We start from the raw sequence: 14,369 nt of genomic DNA, 5'->3' as shown, positions 1-14,369 counted from the left end.
AGATTGGTCGAAAAAAAAGCAGACAGGCGCTGCTGAGATTCGAACTCAGGATCTCCTGTTTACTAGACAGGCGCTTTAACCAACTAAGCCTCAGCACCTTTTTTACATCTGGTCTCCTTTCCTTCCTCATGTAATCATATAGAAGTGAAATCCACTTTTTTAAGGCTGGGCTTCTGTTGCAATATAACTTTTCAAAATGTTTTCCAATTGACTGAAACTCCATTGCACAAAACGAGCATGTCATTAATCGTCGATTTAGAGTGGACTGCATTGCCCAGTGTGTGCATTGAGGAGCACATGTTCGTCTTTACTGGGGAGCAAGTTTGCACTCATGAATGTGGCAAAACATTCAAATCCGTAAGTGGGTGAACATTAAAGTCCTAGATGCTGCAAATCTCCATATCTGGATACGGAATGACTGAAAAAAGTTATGTCTCCAGTGTCAAAATGTGTGTAATGCACTAGTAATTCATTTCCTTTATTGACCAGTGAGGTAGCCATGTATGGAGGTGCTGTAGAGTGAAAATCAAGTTTCAAATGGGCAGTGATCCCTGTGCCTGGATAGCTCAGTAGGTAGAGCATCAGACTATTAATCTGAGGGTCCAGGGTTCAAGTCCCTGTTCAGGCGTATCTTTGCTTCTTTTACAAAAAATTTAGCAGGAAATATGAATTGCTCATTCTAATAAGTGCTATTTCTGATGGCATCGCAACCTTGGGCAATATGACTCTAAGGTAGTGGAGTCCAGAATTATTGGATGCTTTGCCAACATTTCAAGCCTGACTGTGCTTCTAAATAGCATGAAATAACAATCTTTGTACAAAGTTTTAAAATTGGGGAGACAGATTGGTCGAAAAAAAAAGCAGACAGGCGCTGCTGAGATTCGAACTCCGGATCTCCTGTTTACTAGACAGGCGCTTTAACCAACTAAGCCACAGAACCTCTTTTGCATCTGGTCTCCTTTCCTTCCTCATGTAATCATTTAGAAGTGAAATTCACTTTTTTTAAGGCTGGGCTTCTGTTGCAATATAACTTTACAAAATGTTTTCCAATTGACTGAAACTCCATTGCACAAAACGAGCATGTCATTAATCGTCGATTTAGAGTGGACTGCATTGCCCAGTGTGTGCATTGAGGAGCACATGTTCGTCTTTACTGGGGAGCAAGTTTGCACTCATGAATGTGGCAAAACATTCAAATCCGTAAGTGGGTGAACATTAAAGTCCTAGATGCTGCAAATCTCTATATCTGGATACGGAATGACTGAAAAAAGTTATGTCTCCAGTGTCAAAATGTGTGTAATGCACTAGTAATTCATTTCCTTTATTGACCAGTGAGGTAGCCATGTATGGAGGTGCTGTAGAGTGAAAATCAAGTTTCAAATGGGCAGTGATCCCTGTGCCTGGATAGCTCAGTCGGTAGAGCATCAGACTTTTAATCTGAGGGTCCAGGGTTCAAGTCCCTGTTCACGTGTATCTTTGCTTCTTTTACAAAAAAATTAGCAGGAAATATGAATTGCTCATTCTAATATGTGCTAATTCTGATGGCATCGCAACCTTGGGCAATATGACTCTAAGGTAGTGGAGTCCAGAATTATTGGATGCTTTGCCAACATTTCAAGCCTGACTGTGCTTCTAAATAGCATGAAATAACAATCTTTTTACAAAGTTTTAAAATTGGGGAGACAGATTGGTCGAAAAAAAAGCAGACAGGCGCTGCTGAGATTCGAACTCTGGATCTCATGTTTACTAGACAGGCGCTTTAACCAACTAAGCCACAGCACCTCTTTTGCATCTGGTCTCCTTTCCTTCCTCATGTAATCATTTAGAAGTGAAATTCACTTTTTTTAAGGCTGGGCTTCTGTTGCAATATAACTTTACAAAATGTTTTCCAATTGACTGAAACTCCATTGCACAAAACGAGCATGTCATTAATCGTCGATTTAGAGTGGACTGCATTGCCCAGTGTGTGCATTGAGGAGCACATGTTAGTCTTTACTGGGGAGCAAGTTTGCACTCATGAAAGTGGCAAAACATTCAAATCCGTAAGTGGGTGAACATTAAAGTCCTAGATGCTGCAAATCTCTATATCTGGATACGGAATGACTGAAAAAAGTTATGTCTCCAGTGTCAAAATGTGTGTAATGCACTAGTAATTCATTTCCTTTATTGACCAGTGAGGTAGCCATGTATGGAGGTGCTGTAGAGTGAAAATCAAGTTTCACATGGGCAGTGATCCCTGTGCCTGGATAGCTCAGTCGGTAGAGCATCAGACTTTTAATCTGAGGGTCCAGGGTTCAAGTCCCTGTTCAGGCGTACCTTTGCTTCTTTTACAAAAAATTAAGCAGGAAATATGAATTGCTCATTCTAATATGTGCTATTTCTGTTGGCATCGCAACCTTGGGCAATATGACTCTAAGGTAGTGGAGTCCAGAGTTTTTGGATGCTTTGCCAACATTTCAAGCCTGACTGTGCTTCTAAATAGCATGAAATAGCAATCTTTGTACAAAGTTTTAATATTGGGGAGACAGATTGGTCGAAAAAAAAGCAGACAGGCGCTGCTGAGATTCAAACTCAGGATCTCCTGTTTACTAGACAGGCACTTTAACCAACTAAGCCACAGCACCTTTTTTGCATCTGGTCTCCTTTCCTTCCTCATGTAATCATTTAGAAGTGAAATCCATTTTTTTTAAGGCTGGGCTTCTGTTGCAATATAACTTTTCAAAATGTTTTCCAATTGACTGAAACTCCATTGCACAAAACGAGCATGTCATTAATCGTCGATTTAGAGTGGACTGCATTGCCCAGTGTGTGCATTGAGGAGCACATGTTCGTCTTTACTGGGGAGCAAGTTTGCACTCATGAATGTAGCAAAACATTCAAATCCGTAAGTGGGTGAACATTAAAGTCCTAGATGCTGCAAATCTCTATATCTGGATACGGAATGACTGAAAAAAGTTATGTCTCCAGTGTCAAAATGTGTGTAATGCACTAGTAATTCATTTCCTTTATTGACCAGTGAGGTAGCCATGTATGGAGGTGCTGTAGAGTGAAAATCAAGTTTCAAATGGGCAGTGATCCCTGTGCCTGGATAGCTCAGTCGGTAGAGCATCAGACTTTTAATCTGAGGGTCCAGGGTTCAAGTCACTGTTCAGGCGTACCTTTGCTTCTTTTACAAAAAATTAAGCAGGAAATATGAATTGCTCATTCTAATATGTGCTATTTCTGATGGCATCGCAACCTTGGGCAATATGACTCTAAGGTAGTGGAGTCCAGAGTTCTTGGATGCTTTGCCAACATTTCAAGCCTGACTGTGCTTCTAAATAGCATGAAATAGCAATCTTTGTACAAAGTTTTAATATTGGGGAGACAGATTGGTCGAAAAAAAGCAGACAGGCGCTGCTGAGATTCGAACTCAGGATCTCCTGTTTACTAGACAGGCGCTTTAACCAACTAAGCCACAGCACCTTTTTTGCATCTGGTCTCCTTTCCTTCCTCATGTAATCATTTAGAAGTGAAATCCACTTTTTTAAGGGTGGGCTTCTGTTGCAATATAACTTTTCAAAATGTTTTCCAATTGACTGAAACTCCATTGCACAAAACGAGCATGTCATTAATCATCGATTTAGAGTGGACTGCATTGCCCAGTGTGTGCATTGAGGAGCACATGTACGTCTTTACTGGGGAGTAAGTTTGCACTCATGAATGTGGCAAAACATTCAAATCCGTGGGGTGGATGACCATTAAAGTCCTAGATGCTGCAAATCTCTATATCTGGATACGGAATGACTGAAAAAAGTCATGTCTCCAGTGTCAAAATGTGTGTAATGCACTAGTAATTCATTTCCTTTATTGACCAGTGAGGTAGCCATGTATGGAGGTGCTGTAGAGTGAAAATCAAGTTTCAAATGGGCAGTGATCCTGTGGGTCCAGGATTCAAGTCCCTGTTCAAGCGTACCTTTGCTTCTTTTACAAAAAATTAAGCAGGAAATATGAATTGCTCATTCGAATATGTGTTATTTCTGATGGCATCTCAACCTTGGGCAATATGACTCTAAGGTAGTGGAGACCAGAGTTCTTGGGTGCTTTGCCAACATTTCAAGCCTGACTGTGCTTCTAAATAGCATGAAATAGCAATCTTTGTACAAAGTTTTAATATTGGGGAGACAGATTGGTCGAAAAAAAAGCAGACAGGCGCTGCTGAGATTCGAACTCAGGATCTCCTTTTTACTAGACAGGCGCTTTAACCAACTAAGCCACAGCACCTTTTTTGCATCTGGTCTCCTTTCCTTCCTCATGTAATCATTTAGAAGTGAAATCCACTTTTTTTAAGGCTGGGCTTCTGTTGCAATATAACTTTTCAAGATGTTTTCCAATTGACTGAAACTCCATTGCACAAAACGAGCATGTCATTAATCGTCGATTTAGAGTGGACTGCATTGCCCAGTGTGTGCATTGAGGAGCACATGTTCGTCTTTACTGGGGAGCAACTTTGCACTCATGAATGTGGCAAAACATTCAAATCCGTAAGTGGGTGAACATTAAAGTCCTAGATGCTGCAAATCTCTATATCTGGATACGGAATGACTGAAAAAAGTTATGTCTCCAGTGTCAAAATGTGTGTAATGCACTAGTAATTCATTTCCTTTATTGACCAGTGAGGTAGCCATGTATGGAGGTGCTGTAGAGTGAAAATCAAGTTTCAAATGGCAGTGATCCCTGTGTCTGGATAGCTCAGTCGGTAGAGCATCAGACTTTTAATTTGAGGGTCCAGGGTTCAAGTCCCTGGTCAGGCGTACCTTTGCTTCTTTTACAAAAAATTAAGCAGGAAATATGAATTGCTCATTCTAATATGTGCTATTTCTGATGGCATCGCAACCTTGGGCAATATGACTCTAAGGTAGTGGAGTCCAGAGTTCTTGGATGCTTTGCCAACATTTCAAGCCTGACTGTGCTTCTAAATAGCATGAAATAGCAATCTTTGTACAAAGTTTTAATATTGGGGAGACAGATTGGTCGAAAAAAAGCAGACAGGCGCTGCTGAGATTCGAACTCAGGATCTCCTGTTTACTAGACAGGCGCTTTAACCAACTAAGCCACAGCACCTTTTTTGCATCTGGTCTCCTTTCCTTCCTCATGTAATCATTTAGAAGTGAAATCCACTTTTTTAAGGGTGGGCTTCTGTTGCAATATAACTTTTCAAAATGTTTTCCAATTGACTGAAACTCCATTGCACAAAACGAGCATGTCATTAATCATCGATTTAGAGTGGACTGCATTGCCCAGTGTGTGCATTGAGGAGCACATGTTCGTCTTTACTGGGGAGCAAGTTTGCACTCATGAATGTGGCAAAACATTCAAATCCGTAAGTGGGTGAACATTAAAGTCCTAGATGCTGCAAATCTCTATATCTGGATACGGAATGACTGAAAAAAGTTATGTCTCCAGTGTCAAAATGTGTGTAATGCACTAGTAATTCATTTCCTTTATTGACCAGTGAGGTAGCCATGTATGGAGGTGCTGTAGAGTGAAAATCAAGTTTCAAATGGGCAGTGATCCCTGTGCCTGGATAGCTCAGTCGGTAGAGCATCAGACTTTTAATCTGAGGGTCCAGGGTTCAAGTCACTGTTCAGGTGTACCTTTGCTTCTTTTACAAAAAATTAAGCAGGAAATATGAATTGCTCATTCTAATATGTGCTATTTCTGATGGCATCGCAACCTTGGGCAATATGACTCTAAGGTAGTGGAGTCCAGAGTTCTTGGATGCTTTGCCAACATTTCAAGCCTGACTGTTGTTCTAAATAGCATGAAATAGCAATCTTTGTACAAAGTTTTAATATTGGGGAGACAGATTGGTCGAAAAAAAAGCAGACAGGCGCTGCTGAGATTCGAACTCAGGATCTCCTGTTTACTAGACAGGCGCTTTAACCAACTAAGCCTCAGCACCTTTTTTACATCTGGTCTCCTTTCCTTCCTCATGTAATCATATAGAAGTGAAATCCACTTTTTTAAGGCTGGGCTTCTGTTGCAATATAACTTTTCAAAATGTTTTCCAATTGACTGAAACTCCATTGCACAAAACGAGCATGTCATTAATCGTCGATTTAGAGTGGACTGCATTGCCCAGTGTGTGCATTGAGGAGCACATGTTCGTCTTTACTGGGGAGCAAGTTTGCACTCATGAATGTGGCAAAACATTCAAATCCGTAAGTGGGTGAACATTAAAGTCCTAGATGCTGCAAATCTCCATATCTGGATACGGAATGACTGAAAAAAGTTATGTCTCCAGTGTCAAAATGTGTGTAATGCACTAGTAATTCATTTCCTTTATTGACCAGTGAGGTAGCCATGTATGGAGGTGCTGTAGAGTGAAAATCAAGTTTCAAATGGGCAGTGATCCCTGTGCCTGGATAGCTCAGTAGGTAGAGCATCAGACTATTAATCTGAGGGTCCAGGGTTCAAGTCCCTGTTCAGGCGTATCTTTGCTTCTTTTACAAAAAATTTAGCAGGAAATATGAATTGCTCATTCTAATAAGTGCTATTTCTGATGGCATCGCAACCTTGGGCAATATGACTCTAAGGTAGTGGAGTCCAGAATTATTGGATGCTTTGCCAACATTTCAAGCCTGACTGTGCTTCTAAATAGCATGAAATAACAATCTTTGTACAAAGTTTTAAAATTGGGGAGACAGATTGGTCGAAAAAAAAAGCAGACAGGCGCTGCTGAGATTCGAACTCCGGATCTCCTGTTTACTAGACAGGCGCTTTAACCAACTAAGCCACAGAACCTCTTTTGCATCTGGTCTCCTTTCCTTCCTCATGTAATCATTTAGAAGTGAAATTCACTTTTTTTAAGGCTGGGCTTCTGTTGCAATATAACTTTACAAAATGTTTTCCAATTGACTGAAACTCCATTGCACAAAACGAGCATGTCATTAATCGTCGATTTAGAGTGGACTGCATTGCCCAGTGTGTGCATTGAGGAGCACATGTTCGTCTTTACTGGGGAGCAAGTTTGCACTCATGAATGTGGCAAAACATTCAAATCCGTAAGTGGGTGAACATTAAAGTCCTAGATGCTGCAAATCTCTATATCTGGATACGGAATGACTGAAAAAAGTTATGTCTCCAGTGTCAAAATGTGTGTAATGCACTAGTAATTCATTTCCTTTATTGACCAGTGAGGTAGCCATGTATGGAGGTGCTGTAGAGTGAAAATCAAGTTTCAAATGGGCAGTGATCCCTGTGCCTGGATAGCTCAGTCGGTAGAGCATCAGACTTTTAATCTGAGGGTCCAGGGTTCAAGTCCCTGTTCACGTGTATCTTTGCTTCTTTTACAAAAAAATTAGCAGGAAATATGAATTGCTCATTCTAATATGTGCTAATTCTGATGGCATCGCAACCTTGGGCAATATGACTCTAAGGTAGTGGAGTCCAGAATTATTGGATGCTTTGCCAACATTTCAAGCCTGACTGTGCTTCTAAATAGCATGAAATAACAATCTTTTTACAAAGTTTTAAAATTGGGGAGACAGATTGGTCGAAAAAAAAGCAGACAGGCGCTGCTGAGATTCGAACTCTGGATCTCATGTTTACTAGACAGGCGCTTTAACCAACTAAGCCACAGCACCTCTTTTGCATCTGGTCTCCTTTCCTTCCTCATGTAATCATTTAGAAGTGAAATTCACTTTTTTTAAGGCTGGGCTTCTGTTGCAATATAACTTTACAAAATGTTTTCCAATTGACTGAAACTCCATTGCACAAAACGAGCATGTCATTAATCGTCGATTTAGAGTGGACTGCATTGCCCAGTGTGTGCATTGAGGAGCACATGTTAGTCTTTACTGGGGAGCAAGTTTGCACTCATGAAAGTGGCAAAACATTCAAATCCGTAAGTGGGTGAACATTAAAGTCCTAGATGCTGCAAATCTCTATATCTGGATACGGAATGACTGAAAAAAGTTATGTCTCCAGTGTCAAAATGTGTGTAATGCACTAGTAATTCATTTCCTTTATTGACCAGTGAGGTAGCCATGTATGGAGGTGCTGTAGAGTGAAAATCAAGTTTCACATGGGCAGTGATCCCTGTGCCTGGATAGCTCAGTCGGTAGAGCATCAGACTTTTAATCTGAGGGTCCAGGGTTCAAGTCCCTGTTCAGGCGTACCTTTGCTTCTTTTACAAAAAATTAAGCAGGAAATATGAATTGCTCATTCTAATATGTGCTATTTCTGTTGGCATCGCAACCTTGGGCAATATGACTCTAAGGTAGTGGAGTCCAGAGTTTTTGGATGCTTTGCCAACATTTCAAGCCTGACTGTGCTTCTAAATAGCATGAAATAGCAATCTTTGTACAAAGTTTTAATATTGGGGAGACAGATTGGTCGAAAAAAAAGCAGACAGGCGCTGCTGAGATTCAAACTCAGGATCTCCTGTTTACTAGACAGGCACTTTAACCAACTAAGCCACAGCACCTTTTTTGCATCTGGTCTCCTTTCCTTCCTCATGTAATCATTTAGAAGTGAAATCCATTTTTTTTAAGGCTGGGCTTCTGTTGCAATATAACTTTTCAAAATGTTTTCCAATTGACTGAAACTCCATTGCACAAAACGAGCATGTCATTAATCGTCGATTTAGAGTGGACTGCATTGCCCAGTGTGTGCATTGAGGAGCACATGTTCGTCTTTACTGGGGAGCAAGTTTGCACTCATGAATGTAGCAAAACATTCAAATCCGTAAGTGGGTGAACATTAAAGTCCTAGATGCTGCAAATCTCTATATCTGGATACGGAATGACTGAAAAAAGTTATGTCTCCAGTGTCAAAATGTGTGTAATGCACTAGTAATTCATTTCCTTTATTGACCAGTGAGGTAGCCATGTATGGAGGTGCTGTAGAGTGAAAATCAAGTTTCAAATGGGCAGTGATCCCTGTGCCTGGATAGCTCAGTCGGTAGAGCATCAGACTTTTAATCTGAGGGTCCAGGGTTCAAGTCACTGTTCAGGCGTACCTTTGCTTCTTTTACAAAAAATTAAGCAGGAAATATGAATTGCTCATTCTAATATGTGCTATTTCTGATGGCATCGCAACCTTGGGCAATATGACTCTAAGGTAGTGGAGTCCAGAGTTCTTGGATGCTTTGCCAACATTTCAAGCCTGACTGTGCTTCTAAATAGCATGAAATAGCAATCTTTGTACAAAGTTTTAATATTGGGGAGACAGATTGGTCGAAAAAAAGCAGACAGGCGCTGCTGAGATTCGAACTCAGGATCTCCTGTTTACTAGACAGGCGCTTTAACCAACTAAGCCACAGCACCTTTTTTGCATCTGGTCTCCTTTCCTTCCTCATGTAATCATTTAGAAGTGAAATCCACTTTTTTAAGGGTGGGCTTCTGTTGCAATATAACTTTTCAAAATGTTTTCCAATTGACTGAAACTCCATTGCACAAAACGAGCATGTCATTAATCATCGATTTAGAGTGGACTGCATTGCCCAGTGTGTGCATTGAGGAGCACATGTTCGTCTTTACTGGGGAGCAAGTTTGCACTCATGAATGTGGCAAAACATTCAAATCCGTAAGTGGGTGAACATTAAAGTCCTAGATGCTGCAAATCTCTATATCTGGATACGGAATGACTGAAAAAAGTTATGTCTCCAGTGTCAAAATGTGTGTAATGCACTAGTAATTCATTTCCTTTATTGACCAGTGAGGTAGCCATGTATGGAGGTGCTGTAGAGTGAAAATCAAGTTTCAAATGGGCAGTGATCCCTGTGCCTGGATAGCTCAGTCGGTAGAGCATCAGACTTTTAATCTGAGGGTCCAGGGTTCAAGTCACTGTTCAGGTGTACCTTTGCTTCTTTTACAAAAAATTAAGCAGGAAATATGAATTGCTCATTCTAATATGTGCTATTTCTGATGGCATCGCAACCTTGGGCAATATGACTCTAAGGTAGTGGAGTCCAGAGTTTTTGGATGCTTTGCCAACATTTCAAGCCTGACTGTGCTTCTAAATAGCATGAAATAGCAATCTTTGTACAAAGTTTTAATATTGGGGAGACAGATTGGTCGAAAAAAAAGCAGACATGCGCTGCTGAGATTCGAACTCAGGATCTCCTGTTTACTAGACAGGCGCTTTAACCAACTAAGCCACAGCACCTTTTTTGCATCTGGTCTCCTTTCCTTCCTCATGTAATCATTTAGAAGTGAAATCCATTTTTTTTAAGGCTGGGCTTCTGTTGCAATATAACTTTTCAAAATGTTTTCCAATTGACTGAAACTCCATTGCACAAAACGAGCATGTCATTAATCGTCGATTTAGAGTGGACTGCATTGTCCAGTGTGTGCATTGAGGAGCACATGTTCGTCTTTACTGGGGAGCAAGTTTGCACTCATGAATGTGGCAAAACATTCAAATCCGTAAGTGGGTGAACATTAAAGTCCTAGATGCTGCAAATCTCTATATCTGGATACGGAATGACTGAAAAAAGTTATGTCTCCAGTGTCAAAATGTGTGTAATGCACTAGTAATTCATTTCCTTTATTGACCAGTGAGGTAGCCATGTATGAAGGTGCTGTAGAGTGAAAATCAAGTTTCAAATGGGCAGTGATCCCTGTGCCTGGATAGCTCAGTCGGTAGAGTATCAGACTTTTAATCTGAGGGTCTAGGGTTCAAGTCCCTGCTCAGGCGTACCTTCGCTTCTTTTACAAAAAATTAAGCAGGAAATATGAATTGCTCATTCTAATATGTGCTATTTCTGATGGCATCGCAACCTTGGGCAATATGACTCTAAGGTAGTGGAGTCCAGAGTTTTTGGATGCTTTGCCAACATTTCAAGCCTGACTGTGCTTCTAAATAGCATGAAATAGCAATCTTTGTACAAAGTTTTAATATTGGGGAGACAGATTGGTCGAAAAAAAAGCAGACAGGCGCTGCTGAGATTCGAACTTAGGATCTCCTGTTTACTAGACAGGCGCTTTAACCAACTAAGCCACAGCACCTTTTTTGCATCTGGTCTCCTTTCCTTCCTCATGTAATCATTTAGAAGTGAAATCCATTTTTTTTAAGGCTGGGCTTCTGTTGCAATTTAACTTTTCAAAATGTTTTCCAATTGACGGAAACTCCATTGCACAAAACGAGCATGTCATTAATCGTCGATTTAGAGCGGACTGCATTGCCCAGTGTGTGCATTGAGGAGCACATGTACGTCTTTACTGGGGAGTAAGTTTGCACTCATGAATGTGGCAAAACATTCAAATCCGTAAGTGGGTGACAATTAAAGACCTAGATGCTGCAAATCTCTACATCTGGATAAGGAATGACTGAAAAGGTTATGTCTCCAGTGTCAAAATGTGTGTAATGCACTAGTAATTAATTTCCTTTATTGACCAGTGAGGTAGCCATGTATGGAGGTGCTGTAGAGTGAAAATCAAGTTTCAAATGGGCAGTGATCCATGTGCCTGGATAGCTCAGTCGGTAGAGCATCAGACTTTTAATCTGAGGGTCCAGGGTTCAAGTCCCTGTTGCATCTGGTCTCCTTTCCTTCCTCATGTAATCATTTAGAAGTGAAATCCACTTTTTTTAAGGCTGGGCTTCTGTTGCAATATAACTTTTCAAAATGTTTTCCAATTGACTGAAACTCCATTGCACAAAACGAGCATGTCAGTAATCGACGATTTAGAGTGGACTGCATTGCCCAGTGTGTGCATTGAGGAGAACATGTACGTCTTTACTGGGGGAGCAAGTTTGCACTCATGAATGTGGCAAAACATTCAAATCCGTGGGGTGGATGACCATTAAAGTCCTAGATGCTGCAAATCTCTATATCTGGATACGGAATGACTGAAAAAAGTCATGTCTCCAGTGTCAAAATGTGTGTAATGCACTAGTAATTCATTTCCTTTATTGACCAGTGAGGTAGCCATGTATGGAGGTGCTGTAGAGTGAAAATCAAGTTTCAAATGGGCAGTGATCCTGTGGGTCCAGGATTCAAGTCCCTGTTCAAGCGTACCTTTGCTTCTTTTACAAAAAATTAAGCAGGAAATATGAATTGCTCATTCGAATATGTGTTATTTCTGATGGCATCTCAACCTTGGGCAATATGACTCTAAGGTAGTGGAGACCAGAGTTCTTGGGTGCTTTGCCAACATTTCAAGCCTGACTGTGCTTCTAAATAGCATGAAATAGCAATCTTTGTACAAAGTTTTAATATTGGGGAGACAGATTGGTCGAAAAAAAAGCAGACAGGCGCTGCTGAGATTCGAACTCAGGATCTCCTTTTTACTAGACAGGCGCTTTAACCAACTAAGCCACAGCACCTTTTTTGCATCTGGTCTCCTTTCCTTCCTCATGTAATCATTTAGAAGTGAAATCCACTTTTTTTAAGGCTGGGCTTCTGTTGCAATATAACTTTTCAAGATGTTTTCCAATTGACTGAAACTCCATTGCACAAAACGAGCATGTCATTAATCGTCGATTTAGAGTGGACTGCATTGCCCAGTGTGTGCATTGAGGAGCACATGTTCGTCTTTACTGGGGAGCAACTTTGCACTCATGAATGTGGCAAAACATTCAAATCCGTAAGTGGGTGAACATTAAAGTCCTAGATGCTGCAAATCTCTATATCTGGATACGGAATGACTGAAAAAAGTTATGTCTCCAGTGTCAAAATGTGTGTAATGCACTAGTAATTCATTTCCTTTATTGACCAGTGAGGTAGCCATGTATGGAGGTGCTGTAGAGTGAAAATCAAGTTTCAAATGGCAGTGATCCCTGTGCCTGGATAGCTCAGTAGGTAGAGCATCAGACTTTTAATTTGAGGGTCCAGGGTTCAAGTCCCTGGTCAGGCGTACCTTTGCTTCTTTTACAAAAAATTAAGCAGGAAATATGAATTGCTCATTCTAATATGTGCTATTTCTGATGGCATCGCAACCTTGGGCAATATGACTCTAAGGTAGTGGAGTCCAGAGTTCTTGGATGCTTTGCCAACATTTCAAGCCTGACTGTGCTTCTAAATAGCATGAAATAGCAATCTTTGTACAAAGTTTTAATATTGGGGAGACAGATTGGTCGAAAAAAAGCAGACAGGCGCTGCTGAGATTCGAACTCAGGATCTCCTGTTTACTAGACAGGCGCTTTAACCAACTAAGCCACAGCACCTTTTTTGCATCTGGTCTCCTTTCCTTCCTCATGTAATCATTTAGAAGTGAAATCCACTTTTTTAAGGGTGGGCTTCTGTTGCAATATAACTTTTCAAAATGTTTTCCAATTGACTGAAACTCCATTGCACAAAACGAGCATGTCATTAATCATCGATTTAGAGTGGACTGCATTGCCCAGTGTGTGCATTGAGGAGCACATGTTCGTCTTTACTGGGGAGCAAGTTTGCACTCATGAATGTGGCAAAACATTCAAATCCGTAAGTGGGTGAACATTAAAGTCCTAGATGCTGCAAATCTCTATATCTGGATACGGAATGACTGAAAAAAGTTATGTCTCCAGTGTCAAAATGTGTGTAATGCACTAGTAATTCATTTCCTTTATTGACCAGTGAGGTAGCCATGTATGGAGGTGCTGTAGAGTGAAAATCAAGTTTCAAATGGGCAGTGATCCCTGTGCCTGGATAGCTCAGTCGGTAGAGCATCAGACTTTTAATCTGAGGGTCCAGGGTTCAAGTCACTGTTCAGGTGTACCTTTGCTTCTTTTACAAAAAATTAAGCAGGAAATATGAATTGCTCATTCTAATATGTGCTATTTCTGATGGCATCGCAACCTTGGGCAATATGACTCTAAGGTAGTGGAGTCCAGAGTTCTTGGATGCTTTGCCAACATTTCAAGCCTGAATGTTGTTCTAAATAGCATGAAATAGCAATCTTTGTACAAAGTTTTAATATTGGGGAGACAGATTGGTCGAAAAAAAAGCAGACAGGCGCTGCTGAGATTCGAACTCAGGATCTCCTGTTTACTAGACAGGCGCTTTAACCAACTAAGCCTCAGCACCTTTTTTACATCTGGTCTCCTTTCCTTCCTCATGTAATCATATAGAAGTGAAATCCACTTTTTTAAGGCTGGGCTTCTGTTGCAATATAACTTTTCAAAATGTTTTCCAATTGACTGAAACTCCATTGCACAAAACGAGCATGTCATTAATCGTCGATTTAGAGTGGACTGCATTGCCCAGTGTGTGCATTGAGGAGCACATGTTCGTCTTTACTGGGGAGCAAGTTTGCACTCATGAATGTGGCAAAACATTCAAATCCGTAAGTGGGTGAACATTAAAGTCCTAGATGCTGCAAATCTCCATATCTGGATACGGAATGACTGAAAAAAGTTATGTCTCCAGTGTCAAAATGTGTGTAATGCACTAGTAATTCATT

General features: G+C 40.7%; 4 non-coding genes across 4 annotated transcripts; all 4 read left to right on the top strand.

Annotated features, from left to right (window-relative positions):
* Nucleotides 1–555: 555 nt before the first annotated feature.
* Nucleotides 556–628, top strand: TRNAN-AUU (transfer RNA asparagine (anticodon AUU)). The gene has a single exon. It is a non-coding gene; the product is annotated as a tRNA-Asn (tRNA).
* A 1,612-nt stretch (nucleotides 629–2,240) lies between these two features.
* On the top strand, nucleotides 2,241–2,313 carry TRNAK-UUU (transfer RNA lysine (anticodon UUU)). Its single transcript has one exon. It is a non-coding gene; the product is annotated as a tRNA-Lys (tRNA).
* A 4,088-nt stretch (nucleotides 2,314–6,401) lies between these two features.
* Nucleotides 6,402–6,474, top strand: TRNAN-AUU (transfer RNA asparagine (anticodon AUU)). The gene has a single exon. It is a non-coding gene; the product is annotated as a tRNA-Asn (tRNA).
* A 1,612-nt stretch (nucleotides 6,475–8,086) lies between these two features.
* On the top strand, nucleotides 8,087–8,159 carry TRNAK-UUU (transfer RNA lysine (anticodon UUU)). The gene has a single exon. It is a non-coding gene; the product is annotated as a tRNA-Lys (tRNA).
* Nucleotides 8,160–14,369: the final 6,210 nt, after the last annotated feature.

This window comes from Ambystoma mexicanum, unplaced genomic scaffold (genome assembly GCF_040938575.1).
Source record: "Ambystoma mexicanum isolate Mex_15411 unplaced genomic scaffold, UKY_AmexF1_1 Mex_scaf1, whole genome shotgun sequence".
Lineage (NCBI taxonomy): Eukaryota > Metazoa > Chordata > Amphibia > Caudata > Ambystomatidae > Ambystoma > Ambystoma mexicanum.
The sequence above is the reverse complement of the archived record's forward strand: the minus strand, read 5'-3'. Positions and strand labels throughout refer to the sequence as shown.